Here is a 15,072-nt window from a genome sequence, read left to right as displayed (position 1 = left end):
AGGCCCTTTTTGGTTATGAAAGAAAAGGGAAGGTCCCCAGTCGCACCACGCGGCCTGGTCTGGGAGGAGAAGTGAAGGACGTGGTTCTGTGTAAGGAGGAGCAGGAGTTTGGGTGTTGTTTCTTGGCCGCTGCACGGATACTTTGGGAGGCCCTGGACTGGGAACAGAGTGGATACGAACAGGGTCCCCTCGGTAGAGAGGGGCTTGGGAGCATGAGGGCAGCCAGAGCCAGGGAGCGGGCTGGCAGGGAGGGCCCTGGAACGTTCTGGACAGTAAGTGGAACATTCACTTTGATGGTGCTGCTGGCTAGGTTCAGAACCCTCTCCTTTCCCCGAACCTTCTGTGAGGACTATGGCTCACACAGCCTCAAGTCTGTGGGGCCCTCGGGATGAGGCAGTCAGGGCAGAGACTGCACGCAGGTGCAGAGAAGGGCTGGCAGACGCAGGATACGGTGGAGACGTGCTTCTGGCCAAGAGCAGAACTAGGAGGTGGGAGCCGTAGCCTGCTAGGGGGTCAGAAATACCCAGAAGAGCACTGGATCGCCTGCGGTTTGGGGCATGGAGTTTGGAATGATTGTATTTTGAAATTAAGGCCATGGATGACCCTGGAGGACATGGAAACATTGGGGTTATGGCTGTATGTTTGTAGGATTTGGATTGGCAGAGAGGAATGAGCATCCTCCATTGGGTGGAGGTGGCGGGGTGGTGTGACCCTGGCCTGGAGTTGCTGAGCAAGAGTGTGGAGGGGAGGACTTGTGGGTGGTGTTGCTACAGAGGCAATGGGTTTGGATCACAAAGGACCTGGCAGGCTGTGTAAGAACCTGACTACTTCTTTAGGTGATGGGGAGCCATGGAGGACTTCAGAGCGGGAGAGGGAGAAGGAGCAGCCTGGCTGTGGGAAGGTGGGCCCAGTGGCGTGTAGCGGATGGACATCAGCATAGACGGGGTAGCAAGGTTGGATGTGAGGCAGGCCCTGGTGAGAGAGGGCACCTGGGTCATGGTCCTGGAGGCAGCCCGACATCACCTGCAGCAGTCACTGGCTTCCTCCAGCCTCCAGCCTTTCGGTGACTCAGCCCCTCTGAGGACCCAACACAGACTTGAAATTTTTAAAGTTCTGTCATTTCAGGGGTGACTCAGTGAAAAGGGCAGGGCCAGGGGAAGGGATCTCTCGCCCCCAGAACTTTCAGGCCGTTGCCCAATCTTCATGGGCCACAGCTAGGGTCCAGTGACCACACCAGCTCTTCTCATTTTCTGGATGGGGAAATGGGGGCCTGGAGAGTGAAGGGAACTGTGCAGGCTTGAGTGGTGGGAGCAGAGGCCTCGGGCCAGTTCAAGTTCAGTCACCCCGTGTGGCCGTGGGTGAGTCTCTTCTCTCCGGGCTTCTGTTTTCTCATCTGTGAAATGGGATAACCAAGTCTGCCCCACAAGCTCAATTTCCTCTCATCCCCTTACTGCCTTGCCTCCTTCCCCTCACCAACTCTGTCGCTGCCCAGGTCTTTGGTCCCATGTACTGGTCCCGGGTGTCCTTACGGCTCACAGATGCTCCACCACCTCCTCTGTCTGATGCTGACTCCCCAGCCCTTCTAGGACCCTGCTTCCCTTGGGGACCTCCTTCATAAGCCTGCCATCTTCTGTCAGGCTGGGGTCCTCCTTGATTCTGCCCCCACCACCCCACCTGCCACCCTCCCCATTCCTTGGAGACTTGGCTCACACCCTTCCCTCTACTCCGTGCCACCATCATCCATTCAGCTGCCCGCTGCCTTTGCCTCCCTGGGCCTTGCCCCTCAGGACTGCCCCCTCTGGAACCCTAACTCCGAGCCGTCCGCCCTGATGGGAACCACTTCCCACCCTCCTGGACCGTGCACGGAGACCCTCGGTGTTGCTCTGCTGAGCACTTCCTTTCCCCCCACCAGGTCTCCATCTGCCCCAGAGCCCCAGTCCCCATCACCCACCTTCCTCTCTCCACTGCTTGCTCACCAGAGTGTTGCTGAAGGAAGTCACTCCCCAGTGGGTCACAGCCGCTCCTGACCCACGTTTTCCAGTCGCAGTGGGCCCTTAGCACTCGCTTTTCTTGTGGCGGGCGGTCCCCTCTCCAGGCCCTCATCACTACCCTCCTCCGCCCCCCAGAGCTGCATCCACGTCCCCAGGGAAGAGGTGACTGTGCCCACTGCCTTGTCAAGAACCAAGGCCTTGGTGGGAACATCCTTGGTTTCCCACCCCAACCATCCACCCCCGTCATGCCATCCTTTGTCCTCTGATCCCCAGGTGGAGGCCGCCTGCGTGGTGTGTGGCCCGCTGCTCCCTCCTCTCTCTTCTGGACCCTTACTGTCCCCCCTCACCCCTGGAGCCCCGCACCTTCACTGATTCCTGTTCTCTCTGTCCCGTCCCATCCCCTCCCCTCCCCTCCCTTCTCTGGCCCCACTCTCACAGCCTATTATGCCTGGTCCTCTCATCTCCCAGGGAAGGACCCCAAACCAGGGCATCTTCTCTCTGGGTAGCAAGCTGGTCCCAAGTGTGGTCAGCCAACATGTCTTCATGTCCCTCCTTCACGCTTCAAGCCACTGCTGTCTGCCCTCCCTTGTCCTCCTGCAGACTTCATTGCCTAATCCAGTGGTTAACCCTTTACACCTTCGCTAATGCATCTTACTACTTTTTCTTTCTGGAGAGTTCTTTTCCCTTCTGTGTTAGAGCCTGCCAGTGGCCTCCCCTACAGCCATTCTCCCCGGGTTCCTTACTGACAGAACTCAGACTTCTGGGAAAGCAGAGTGCTCTGCTGAAAGACCACATTTCCCAACCTCCCTCGCACCAGGGGCTGGCCAGTGAGGTGTCAGCTCTGGGGGCAGAGTGGGAAGGGCCTTCCAGAAAGCCCTTTAAAAGAGTTTGGGTGGTCTCAGCTAGGAGGTAAATCAGCTTTTGCTTCTTCCTTCTTGCTGCCAGAACGTGAACGTGATGGCTAGACCTACAGCAGCCATCTTGTGACCATGAAGTGACCTTGAATGTGGAAATCAGGGCTAGGAGAAGCAGAGCTAGAGATAGAGAGGCCTGAGTCTATGATGGTGGTGGGCTGCCTCCCCCTCACCTCTTTTATACAAGAGAAAACGGAGACTGTTATCTTGATTAAGCCACCGATTGGGATTTTCTGTTGCTTATAGCAGAACCCCATCCTAGACGATGCAACCTCAGAATGGTTTTCTAGATTTCCTCCTATCTCTTAGGCTTCTCCTCTGGCTCCATTGGTGGGTGCCTTCATTGCTCTGCTCCTAAAATGGAGGGACCCCAGGCTTCAGTTCTTGGTCTCCCCCCTTTTCTCCATATCCTATACTTCCTAAGTCACCTTGTTCTTGCTGTGGCTTCACATTGTATGCCGGTGATTTTCCTATCTGTAGCACAGACTCTCCCAGACCTACAGACTCCCATCTTCAACCAGGATGTCCCACAGAACCCTGAAGCTCAGTGGCCTGTGGGCTCTTCCTCCTGCCGATTTCCCCTCCCAGGGACCCAGCTCAGCAGGTGAATCTTCATCCACTTAGGTGGCCAAGTTGCAAACTCAGAATCCTTCTCTTTCTCCTCATGCTCCTCTCCCCTCAGCTCCTCCCATGCTGTCATTCATCAGGATCAAGCAATTTACTGCCTCACACCCATTAGGACGGCTGTTATCAAAACCCAGAAATAACAGGCGCTGGCAAGGATGTGGAGGAATTGGGACCCGTGCGCAGGGCTGGCTGGGAGTGTGAAGAGGCGCCGCCAGCATGAAAGATATGGCAACTCCTCAAGAAGTTAAACATAGACTTGCGATACGATCCAGCAAATCCCACTTCAGAGTGCAAACCCCAAAGAATTGAAAGCAGGGTCTCAAAGGGGTATTTGTACATCCATGTTCATGGCGTGCTTTTCATCACAGCCCGATGGTGGAAGCAGCCCAGGCGGCCATGACAGATGAATGGCTAAATGGAGTGTGGTCCATCCATACCACGGAATATCATTCAGCCTTACGAAGGAAGGAAATCCTGACACCTGCTACAACATGAACGGATTTTGAAGACATGATGCTCAGTGAAATAAGCCAGTCACAAAAAGCAAGTGGCATTGTATAATTCCACTTAAAGGAGGTCCCAAAAGTCCTCAAATTCATAGAGACAGAAAGTAGAATGGGAGGCGGGGATGAAGTTAACATTTAATGGGGACAGAGTTTCAGTTGTGGAAAAAGAAGACATTGTGGACCTGGACGGTGGAGGTGGTTGCACAACAAGGTGAACTGATTAACGCCACAGAACTCTTAAAAGTGGTGTAAGTGTACATTTTATGTTCTGTGTAGTTTGCCATAATAAAGATCTAGCAGTTTTACTTCCTAAATTGTCTCAAGTCCATCCCGGGTCTCCTTGATAGCTTTTGATTGTCAGTGGGACCACCACAGAACCTTCCCTCTGGTCCCCCGCCTCCAACTTTACTCTCAGTGTCCATAGCCCAGGCCCTCTTAATCACACTGTTTTTCTAAACCTCCAATCTGTTCATGTCAGTCCCTTCCATAGAAGCCTCTGTGACTCCTCATTGCCTATGGGACTAACTCTAAGCCCTTTTGCCTGGCTTTCAAGGCTCTCCTGATTTGCCCTCTGTCTTTCTTTCCAGCCAACACCTCCTTCTTTTTGGTCCAGTACTTCCTCGTGTGCCTGGGCCATGTCACACCTCTGTGACTCCGCAAGTACTATTCTGCCTGCCCGCATGCTCACGGCGACCCTGCCGCCGTCTGTCCTTCACACGGCCCATTCACGCTTCCAAATGCTGCTCTAGAGCCAACTCCTCGGTGTCGCTGTCGCTGCACCGTCCCTCCTGGCCTCCATACGGCTCCCCCATCGGCTGTGCCGTGACTATCTGCTGGCAGTCCTTCAGTTTCCCTCCTCTTCCTCCAGGAAGTCTTTTCTGACTCCTCCAGCTCCCAGTGGCATCTGCCTTCTCTGAGCTCACAATCACTAGAAACTCACTGGATGCGTCCCTTCAGCATTTGACTGGAGCTTATGGTCTTTAGTTCTCTCATGAGGATCCGTTTGGCCACACCCATTAGCTGGTGAAAAAGCTCTTCAGCCGCAGGGACCGTGGCCTCAGTTCTCTGGGTCCCCAGCGTCCAGTATGGAGCTGGCTGCCTGGAAGAAAGGCAGGAGTGGCCATTTAGTGAGCAACTTTGTGCCGGGACGTGCCGTGTCAGTTCATCCTCTGGATGACTCAGAAATGAGCATTATCATTCCCACTTCACAGATGAGGAGGCTGCACCTGTGAGGGTCGAGGGCCTGGGACCATGTCGGGGAGCGAGGACTTGAACCCGGGCCAGTCGGACTCCCAAGCTTGTGCTCTGCCCATGCCCAAAGGCTGGGCCCCAGAGTGACTCGCAGGGCTGCACTGGCCGGAATGAGCACGTGCCCAGAAAGTGTCACCTGCACACGTGGCAGTGTTTGATTTTTCCAGCAAACTCGAGCGTGTGAAAGCTGGAGGCGGCACCAAGGGGAAACAGTTCGTGTCGGTCCTGGCTCCGGGTCTGGGGAAACATCCAGGGCCGCGGAGGCTGGGTGGGGAGTTGGGTGGCACTGGGGGCACTAAGCGGTCTCCTTGGTCATCGTTGTGATACTGCCTCCAGGACATGGCCTCCTCTGCAGTAACGATACACATTTTTCAGGATTTTTTTTTTCTTTTTGCTAAAATTGGGCAGCTCCTGTCACCCCTCTGGCTCTCATTTTCCTCATCTAAAAAATGGAAATTTAAATAGCTGTTTGTTTCTCAGATTTTTGGGGGACCGATCCTTCGCAAGGATGGCTGTGATCTTGGTGATGAAAAAGTCCTGTGCCCTTTTGAGAAGCTTTGCATCCTCTCCGGGAGCCTCTGGCCCAGAGGTGAGGGAAGGATTGCTAATCCCAGTTTACAGGTAAGAAAGACGGGAGCCATGGACATCTGGCCATGGACAGATTTGCTCTCTTCCCACAGCTAGTGAGTGGGAGCTGGGACCTATGCTGAGGTTTTTGAACTAAGCCCAGCAGCCTTTCTGCCTTTACCCAGTAGATAGAAGCCAGCAGATAAAGAGGGTAAATAATTGGAATTTAGGGCTAAGGAATGGAGAGTCCAATGGTGAGGGAGTGAGCTTTGGAGAAAGATCATCACATTACTGGCTTAGAGGACCAGAGAAGGAAAGTCAGTTGCCCAAAGTCCAAAGTCACAGAGCAGGTTGGTTGCAGAGTCTAGAACTTAGCTACGATGATACGATGACAGGGCAATGACAAAAAAAAGAAGGAAGGAAGGAGGGAAGGAAGGAAGGAAAGAAGGAGGGAAGGAAGGAAGGAAGGAAGGAAGGAAGGAAGGAAGGAAGGAAGGAAGGAAGGAACCCCAACTAACACTATTGCATCTACTAGAACACCTATTAACCTAGTAGATGCAATAGTGTTAGTTGGAGTTTCTTTTACCTCTGGAAGTGTTTTCAGGTGTAGAAATAGAAGCTCAATGAGGGGGCCCCACTTGGCTAGAGCTCATTCTTAGTTAGTGGGAAGCCAGCATTTGAACCCAGTCTGACACCAGCCCACCTCCACACTTGCTCATGCATGAGTCTGTAAATGTAGCATATTGACCAGGGGCTTTGGATCCCCAGAGAGCAGGGTCAGGGCAGGCGGCCAGGCTGATTGCTGGGGGCGCCAGCTGTCAGCCCCTCAGCCCATGAGCAGCCAGGTGTGCAAAGACTCCATCAGAAGGGGTGTGGGGCATGGGGCGAGGGGAGCGCATTGGTTGGGGATGGGGTCAGGAAGTGTATCCTCGCCATCCAGACCTCAGTTTCCCCATCACAAAATGTAGATGTTAACTGATCCCTAAGGTGCTTCCCAGCCCCACATTCCTGGCCTCCCCAGAATGGGTTCTGGGTTAACTTTTGGTGGTGGTGGGGGGGAGCCAGCTAGCCCCTCCCCCTCTCCCAAGGTATGAGCCACCCGGGAACATGGGGCTGGCTGTCATGGCAACCCTGTGTTGCGAAATGACGTAATTGGAGTTCCAAAAGTGTGAAATCAAATACAACATCCGCAAACACAGCCTGGGGGTCGGCATGGCAACCGTGGGGCACCGAGATGGGCAGGCGCTCCCTGGCCCGCAGCAGCCAGCCTGGCTCGGCCACCTGGCCTGGCACAGAGGGCACACTGCCCCCTCTCTGCACAGGCCCAGCCTCCTCTCTCTCCTGGGGCCTCTGCCAGACCTGCTGCGGCTGCCCCTTCCTCTTCTCCCTTCTTCCTTTTCTGGCTTCTCTGGGAGGCAGTGTGGATAGGTGGTTTGGGGGTCGACTAGCGTCAGACAGATCTGGGTTCATGTCCTGACACATGGCAGCTGTGAGGGCTTGGCAATCGGCGTTACCTCTTGAATTGTGCTTGCCTTAGATGTGAGCTATTATCCTGTACTTTCTCTTCCTTCTTTCTCTCGGCTCTCCCTGTCCCTGCCTTCCACTCTGCCCTCTGGGGCTCCTGCAGGCACTGCAGGAGTGACAGTGGCCTGGGACCTGGACAACCAGCTAGCTTATCAGTCAGGCCCTGTATGGCTTTGCCTGTGATCTCATTCTTAGTTCTTTCCCTCTCTGGACCTTGGTTCTCTCCTCTATAAAATAAGGGCATGTCCATCCATCTCTTTCAAATTGTGGCCCAGGGGCCAGCTGCTTTGGCCTCACCTGGGCACAGGTTAGAAGTGCACATCCCTGAACTCTTCCCTTTGCTACTTGGACTCAGTAGGTCCGGGGTGGGGTCCAGGAATCTGAGTTTTAACAGGCTCTCCGGGTGAACGTGAGGGACACTCTGGAGTGAGAATCCCTGCGGTGGGTGGTGCCTGGGGTTCTGAGCCTGGCTCGGATTGGCTACCTTCTGGGGTCCCTCTTTTTCTTCTGCAGCACTGCTGACCCCAGGCCAGGACAGCCTTCTTCTGGTTTCTGTCTCAGTCTGTCCCATTCATTCAATCAACAGATGTCTCTCGTACCGGGCTCGGGGCCAGGTACCTTTCCCACGGCAGCAAGGGGCTGGTGCTGCTGCGTGTTTGGGGTGGGACTGAGAGCTTGGGTGCTGGCCAGCTGCTCATCTGTCTGTGACTCAGTTTCTTCATGTGCAAACAGGGGGGTAGAGTGGGGCTCACATGAGAGGGTGACAGTGGTATCTTCTCTGGGGACCTGTGGCGCTCTGGACACTGTGCTAGATGCTTCACATGGTTCACTCATTTGATGTTCCCTGTAACCCACATGGGGCTACTTCCCTTCCATTTTACAGTTGGGGAAACTGAGGCTCAGAGAGTCGACTCTCCTGAGGTCACTCAGCAAGCAGCTGGTTTGGTATTTAGAGCCTTCCTTGTCTCCACACTCCCCTGCGCTGCTGTTCTCTCCCTCCTGCTCCCCTCAGCCTCCTTCAGCCCCCCTTCCCCTCCCTCCTTCTCCCTCTGCCTGGTCTATTTTCCATCAGAAGGTCTGGAGAGAGTTTCCATACTCACTGTCTGCCAGTCCCTCTTTACCCGCCTGGAGCCCAAACCAGTGGCCTTGACCTCCCAGCGGCCCTGAGGCTGGAAGCTGCTCCCTCCTCCTGGCGGACCCACTCCCCTAGGCTTCACTTTCCCCCACCCCTCCTGGTTTCCTTGATCCAACTGAAAGGATTTTTAAAAAACCCGAACGTTTGCTGAGCACCTGCCATGTGTCTTCCCTGTGCTGAGTGGGGGGTACTGGGAACAGAGTCTGAAGACCTTGTCCTCCTGAGTGGGGAACACATTGGGGAGCACAGTCCTGCACCTCTCTTCCTGCTCTAAGCTGGGGGCTGCTGGCATTCTCCTACCTCGTTCCTGCTGACAGCTGCCCTCTGCAGCCTCTCTTGACAGTCCTGTCTGCTCCCATGGCCTTGCCTCCAACTGTGGCCTGAGGAGTCCTCAGCCCCTAGGCCAAAACATTCTATAGTCAGCTCCAGCTGGGATGTCCACAGGCCACCTGGATCCCAGCACCTGCCCCTAATTGTTCTCTGGACTCCAGACGTCCCTTCCTGTCCCTTCCTGTCTCCCAGAGTTCCTTCACGAAGTCACATTAGTCCGACTGTGACTGCTTGGTGCCACATGTGGACCCTCATTCGTTGACCTGCCCACCTCCTACTCATCCTGTGAGACCCAGCTTTGGATCACCTCCCCCAGGAGGTCCTCCAGGGTAGAGCAAGTACTCTCTGTGCCACTAGCGCAGAGGCTCCCCTCCAGCAGGGTGGGATCCTTGAGCCCAGGGCCGGGCACAGAATGGGGCACCAGTAAATGTGCCTTTAGAAGCCAAGTGGCTAGGGGCACCCGGGTGGCTCAGTTGTTAAGTGTCTGCCTTCGGCTCAGGTCATGATCCCAGGGTCCTGGGATCAAGCCCTGCATAGGGCTACCCGCTCAGCGGGAGGCCTGCTTCTCCCTCTCCCACCTCCCCTGCTTGTGTTCCTTCTCTCGCTGTGTCTCTCTCTGTCAAATAAATAAATAAAATCTTTAAAAAAAAAAAAAAAGAAGAAGCCAAGTGGCTCTAAGAGTTCACAAACACCTGGTCCAAATCACCAGTATTACCAATGGGGATTCAGAGGCCCAAAGTCTCAAATGAAATTAGCAACAGAGCCAGGACTCAGCTCCAAGTGTGTGGATTCCAGAGTCTGTCACATCAGAGCCCAAGCCCAGGATGGTAAGAGGCCACTGATGGGACAGGGCTTGGGCATGCTGAATTATCCTGTGACTCCATCAGATTCCAGGCTTTTCCCCTCTGGATGGGTGCAGTCCATTCTTCGTACCTGTCCAGTGAGGTATTTTTCACAGTAGATAGGTGAGTATTCATGAAGTGCCTATTGCGTACCGGGCACCTGGCTGGTGCTCTCTCATGCAGGATCGAGCTTCTGTTGTCTTGGTGGAGGAGCCAGGAGGGATGTGGGGGGATCATGCCTGTGGCACCTTGGCCTCTTTTCTGAGTGCTGGGCGTCCAGCGGGTGCTTGCTGAGGTTTGCCCTGCATGGAGGACGTGCCAGTTGGACCCTAGGGTGCCGTGCTGAGCTTGGTCGGACTCGCTGGAACCCCATGAGGGTGCAGAGCTGAGTAATTGGAGAGAGGAATCAGAGCACCGGAAGTGCTTGCCCAGACCACAGCTTCCTCCGTTGCCAGGGGCAGCTGGACCAAAGCCCCAGCTACCCTGGGGGCTCAGGGGCCTGGGCTCTCCTCCCGAGGAGGGGTCTGTGGCAGTAGGCTGCTCTGGTACTCAGGACAGGCCCGGGCCTGCAGGAGGCCCCCGTCCTTGGATACTTAGTGGCTTTAACCATGTAACCTGAGAGATGGCCACGTCACCTGGGCCTGTCTTCTAGTGGCAAAATGGGGGTCCTTGCTCTTTCCAGCAGAAGTGACTTAAAGACCTTAAAGGGTGAGCACTTATTGAGCACTTACTGTGTGCCAGGTCCTGCTCTAACACTTCACATGTGCAAGCTCGGTGTCCTTACAGCTGCCTTTGGGGTTGGTACTATCTCAAGCCCCATTATACAGTGAGGAAGTTGAGGCCCAGAGAGTAGCTCACCCTGGGTCCTGCATTTGGTGAGTGATACGGTCGGGATTCAAACCCAGACCATCTGGCTCTGGAGCCCATGCTCCTAGCCTAAAGGTTAGCCATTGTGATCAGCTTCTCGTTACCATGAGATAAAATCCAGCTTCCTGGCTGTGTCCCCTGGGGTGCTGTGTGATCTGGGCCTCCAGTCTGCCCCCTGCTCCATCCCTAGAAGCCTCACTATCAGATGTCATTTATTGGATGAATTAATTAAGGGTACAGATAATTGAAGAAATTGATTCCAAGAATCATTTAGGATTTTTACCACACCTACTTCTGAGTTTTGGGGATTGGCGGCAAAACAGAACATGATGCAAGTAGACAAAGATGGAAATGCAGCAAAAGACACTGTGGTCGGCAGAGGCCTGGTGTGTGTTAGGCTCTTTTGCACGGAGTCTCGGCCGGAGCTGCCGGAGACACTGACAGGGATGTCGGAGGGGCTGGACAGCTTTCATCGTGGGTCTCAGGTTCCTCATCTGTAAAATGGGGATGAAATGATGTTGAACCTCATAGAACCGTCGAGGGGGCTAACCGACTATGTTAAGGACCTCAGAATAGTGCCTGGCACAGACCTGATCCAGTATAAGAGAAAGCTGCTGCTGATACTAATTATTATTACTAAAAGGCAAACCCACATGTGCGGTTGGAGCTAGAACTTCATTTCTGGGACTTAATTCGAGGAAGAGTATCAAGAGGGGGCATGGGGACAATCTTAGTTTGACGGTGGATTTGAAAGGGCAAATACATTTAAAACATGAATCGAATGGAAATGTGGTATTTATTTCAGTCTTGTTCTGTGATGGGCATCGGGCTCACCACGCTTCTCCACTCTTCTGCACGGGTGGCGGGAGCCAGGCCATACAGCCCGGGGCCGGTTGGGCCCTGCCCTCCCAAGAATGCTGGCCCCTGCTCAGAGTGGGGACCCTGGGAGCTCCTCTGCTGCCCACACATGGCTCATTGCACCCCTCCCCCAGCTTTGGCTCCTGGCCCTGGGACAGGCGGGGGGGGGGGGGGGGGGGGGGGGGGGGGGAGGGAGCAGCACCGGAGTGGGGAATGGTCAAGGCTGGCCCATGGTGACTCTGCTCCTTTCAGTCTCCACCTGCTTGTTTGAGCTGGAGGCACGCGGGGCATTGGGCAGAGGGAGGGCGTGCCCTTCTCATCTGGCAGAGCTTGCTATAGACCTCTGCTGCTGTCTGGGAGGTGCTGAGTCATGGACGGCAGGGGCCAGTGGGCTTGTGCAGGGGTTGGGATCAGGGAGGCAGGAAGAGGCTGGCTTGGCCAAAGCTTGGACTTGGGAGTCAGGTTCTTATCCTGCCACTGACCTTGGGGAAGTCACTCCCCTGCCCAGAGCTCCATTTCTTTGTCTCTAAGACAGAGATCACAATTCTGTCCTGGCTGGATGCATGTGAAGATGAAACAGGACCACAGATGTCAGGTTGAGTGAGAGGTCTGGACCATACAAAGCCTGGAATAAATGGTGACTGGTGTTTTTATAAATCAAACCAGGGGTTCTCACCAGCAAGGCCAACATGCTGGGTCTACAGCCCCAAGAAGTAGCCAGTCAGAGCATCCCATCCCTTGGCCCACAGAGATTGGTTCAGGGATAGACATGTGATCCAAGTTTGGCCAAAGAAACGAAGTTCTGGGACTTTTGTCGAAAGCATTGGGGAAGAGAGGTCGTCTTTGTGCTGGGCTTGAGGACAGGAGAGGTGACCAGCCTGCAGCTGCTGGTGGCCGTCCTGTCTCCACAAAGAGACTGTCCACCTGAGGAGTAGGCTGTCCAGAGGGGGTGAGAGGGACACTGAAGCTGATGAAATGGCTTGATGTTGCCCAGCCAGCCTTGCCTGGAGCCAAAGCTGACTCCTGTGTGCGAGTCAATAATCTTTGCTTATTAATGCCATCACAAGTCTGGTAGATTTTGTTCTGAAAGGCCTGGTTTTGGGGGACTGGACCAGACACAGTCAGGAGGTAAGCCAAAATAACATGCTTCCCAGAATGCAGTTTGGCAGATCAGGAGCCTTCACGAGGCTCATATGGTAGAGGAGATGGTAATAGCTGTGGACATAGCCATATAATTCATTTGTTCATTCATTTAACCATTCTAAAGTCCTTATTGAGCACTTACTATGTGCCAGCCAGTGAGTGAGACCCAGTCCCTGTGTTCATGGAGCTTAGTGGGAAGATGCACGAACATCAAGTGATGACAAGAGTCCTGGGTGACATGGGGGAGGAGGGCGGGTAGCTCTGGGTGGGTGTAGTGGGGGTTGAGAAAGGCTTTTCTGATAAGATGATAATTCAGCTGAGTTTGAAGGAGAGTAAGAGTTGTCTGGTGGTGCAGGGGGAGGAGGGCATGCCAAGCAGATGGGCCGAAGTGTTTGGAGGACTGGAAGAAAGGAAATAGCTCTCTCCATCTGCCGTGGGGAGAGCGGGTGGATGGGAGGCAGGCAGAGTGGGGCCAGGACTCGAGGAGGATGGTAGCAGAGATGGGGAGCAATGGGGCCCTGCAGAGCTGGGAAGTTCAGGAAACAGAGAGGGGGAGGAGAGAGAGGAGCAGAGGGACAGGGTGAGGGCACTGCTGAAGGTCATAGGAGTATCTGTGAGGTGGCCTTCAGCTGAAGAAAGTTGTCTAAGAACTTTGATATGAAGTCTGCAGGCTGAGGTTGGGATGCTCTATAAAGAGAGGCTGTCTAGGGAGAAGGCTCTGGCTCAGGAGTGGGAGGCACCTGGGGAGGAGGACCAGATGAGAGTGAACATTCTCTCTTGAACATCCAGCACCCAGGTCAAGGACATCACCCACACCCCCAGAAGTCCCCTGTACCCCATTCCTTTCTCTAGCCATCCTTCCAAGGGAATCTCCATCCTGCCTCCCATCAACATAGATTAGTTTTGCCTACTTTTGTACTTGATGTAAATGCCATCACAAGGCACGCATTCTTGCCTCTGGTTTCTTTCTCTCAACCTCATGTCCATGAGAGTCATCTGTGTTATGTGCCTTTGTAGATTGCTCAGTCCCCTGGCTGGGTGGTATTCATTGTATGACTATACCACGTGTTTCCGATCTATTCCACTGTTAATGGGCGTGTGGGTTCTTCCTAGCGTTGGGTTGTTAATGCTGCTAAGAACATTTTTGTATATGCCCTTTGGGACCCATGGCCACTCATTTCTCTTGGGTTTATACCTACAGATGGGATTAGTGGGTCACGGAGGAGGTATGTAGTAGACTTTAGTAGACTTGGCCAGACAGCCTAACAGAGTGGGTAAACACTCCTACACTCCACCAACAGTGAGGGCGAGTGCCAGTTGCTTCACATCCTTGCTCGCACTTTATTGTTGGTCTTTTCATTCCAGCTATTCTTATGGGCTTGAAACAATATCCTACTGTGGTTTTAACGTGGCCGCGGATAGCGTCTGTGGTAAAGGATTTGTCCATTTCTCCTGCCTGTGTTTATATTGGGCTGTAGTCCTTTTCTTACTCATTTGCAGGATTCTTTATATACTCTGGATACAAGGTCCTCATCTGTTATACGTATTGCCGTATTTCCCCCTACTCTCTAGCTTGTCTTGCCACTCTCTTAGTGGTAGCTTTCAATGAACAGTTCTTAATCTTAATGTGCCCAGCTTTATCCACTATTTTCCCTTATGGTTAGTGGTTTCTGGGTCCTGTTTAAGAGATTTTTGCCCGCCTGAAAGTCATGAAGATATTCTATTATGTTTAGAAGCATTGTTTTATCTTCTACATTTAGATCTAGACTTGAACTGCAATCATTTTTTGCACGTTGAGTCAGTAGGGAGTCAAGATTTTTTCCTCATATGGATACTCACTTGATCCATTTATTGAAAAGACTTTCCTTTCCTCACTGCCCTGCACTTCACCTCTGTTGTACATCAAGTGCCACATGTGTGGTCTGTTTCTGGACTCTCTATTCTATTGGTCTGTCTGTCCTGGAACCAGTATTGCCCTTAGTTTCTAAAGCTTTACAACAATCTTGGTAGTAGTTGTGTCTTTGTCCAAATTCCACAGACGGGGTGGCTTATCAATAACAGCAATTTATTTCTCATGGTTCTAGGGGCTGGGAATCCAAGATCAAGGTGCTTCCTGGTTCATAGACAGCCATGTTTTCACTGTGTCCTCACCTGCAAGAAGCTCTCTGGGGTCTGTTTTATAAGGGTACTAATCCCAATTGTGAGGGCTCCACGCTCATCACCTAAGTACCTCCCAAAGGCCCCACCTCCTAATACCACCATCACAGGAGGATTAAGATTTCAACATGAATTTTGGGGGACACAATAATTCAGGCTATAGAAAGTAGTGTAAGTCCTCTAGCTTGGTCTTCACATTTAACTTGGTAAATCTTGGTTCTTGGCATTTGCAAACAAATTTTAGAATCAGCCTGTCACCTTTCATGTATACACACACAGACACACACACAAAGCCTGCTGAGATTTTTATTGTGATTTCATTGAATTTCCATATCAATTTGAGGAGAATTGACATCTTTA

At 53.1% G+C, this 15,072-nt stretch overlaps 1 long non-coding RNA gene across 5 annotated transcripts in view; it reads left to right on the top strand.

The window, feature by feature from the left end:
• Nucleotides 1-15,072, top strand: part of LOC135364219 (uncharacterized) — a 55,570-nt gene that overhangs the window by 25,188 nt on the left and 15,310 nt on the right. For all 5 annotated transcript variants that reach the window (XR_010411066.1, XR_010411068.1, XR_010411069.1 and 2 more), the window contains 2 exons: nt 3,588-4,286; nt 5,770-5,910. This is a non-coding gene — a long non-coding RNA (uncharacterized LOC135364219). The remainder of the gene's footprint in view (nt 1-3,587; nt 4,287-5,769; nt 5,911-15,072) is intronic.

This window comes from Mirounga angustirostris, unplaced genomic scaffold (assembly GCF_029215605.1).
Source record: "Mirounga angustirostris isolate CCGP_5_RB_7025 unplaced genomic scaffold, mMirAng1.0.hap1 SCAF_4, whole genome shotgun sequence".
In the NCBI taxonomy this organism is placed as follows: Eukaryota; Metazoa; Chordata; class Mammalia; order Carnivora; family Phocidae; genus Mirounga; species Mirounga angustirostris.
The sequence above is the reverse complement of the archived record's forward strand: the minus strand, read 5'-3'. Positions and strand labels throughout refer to the sequence as shown.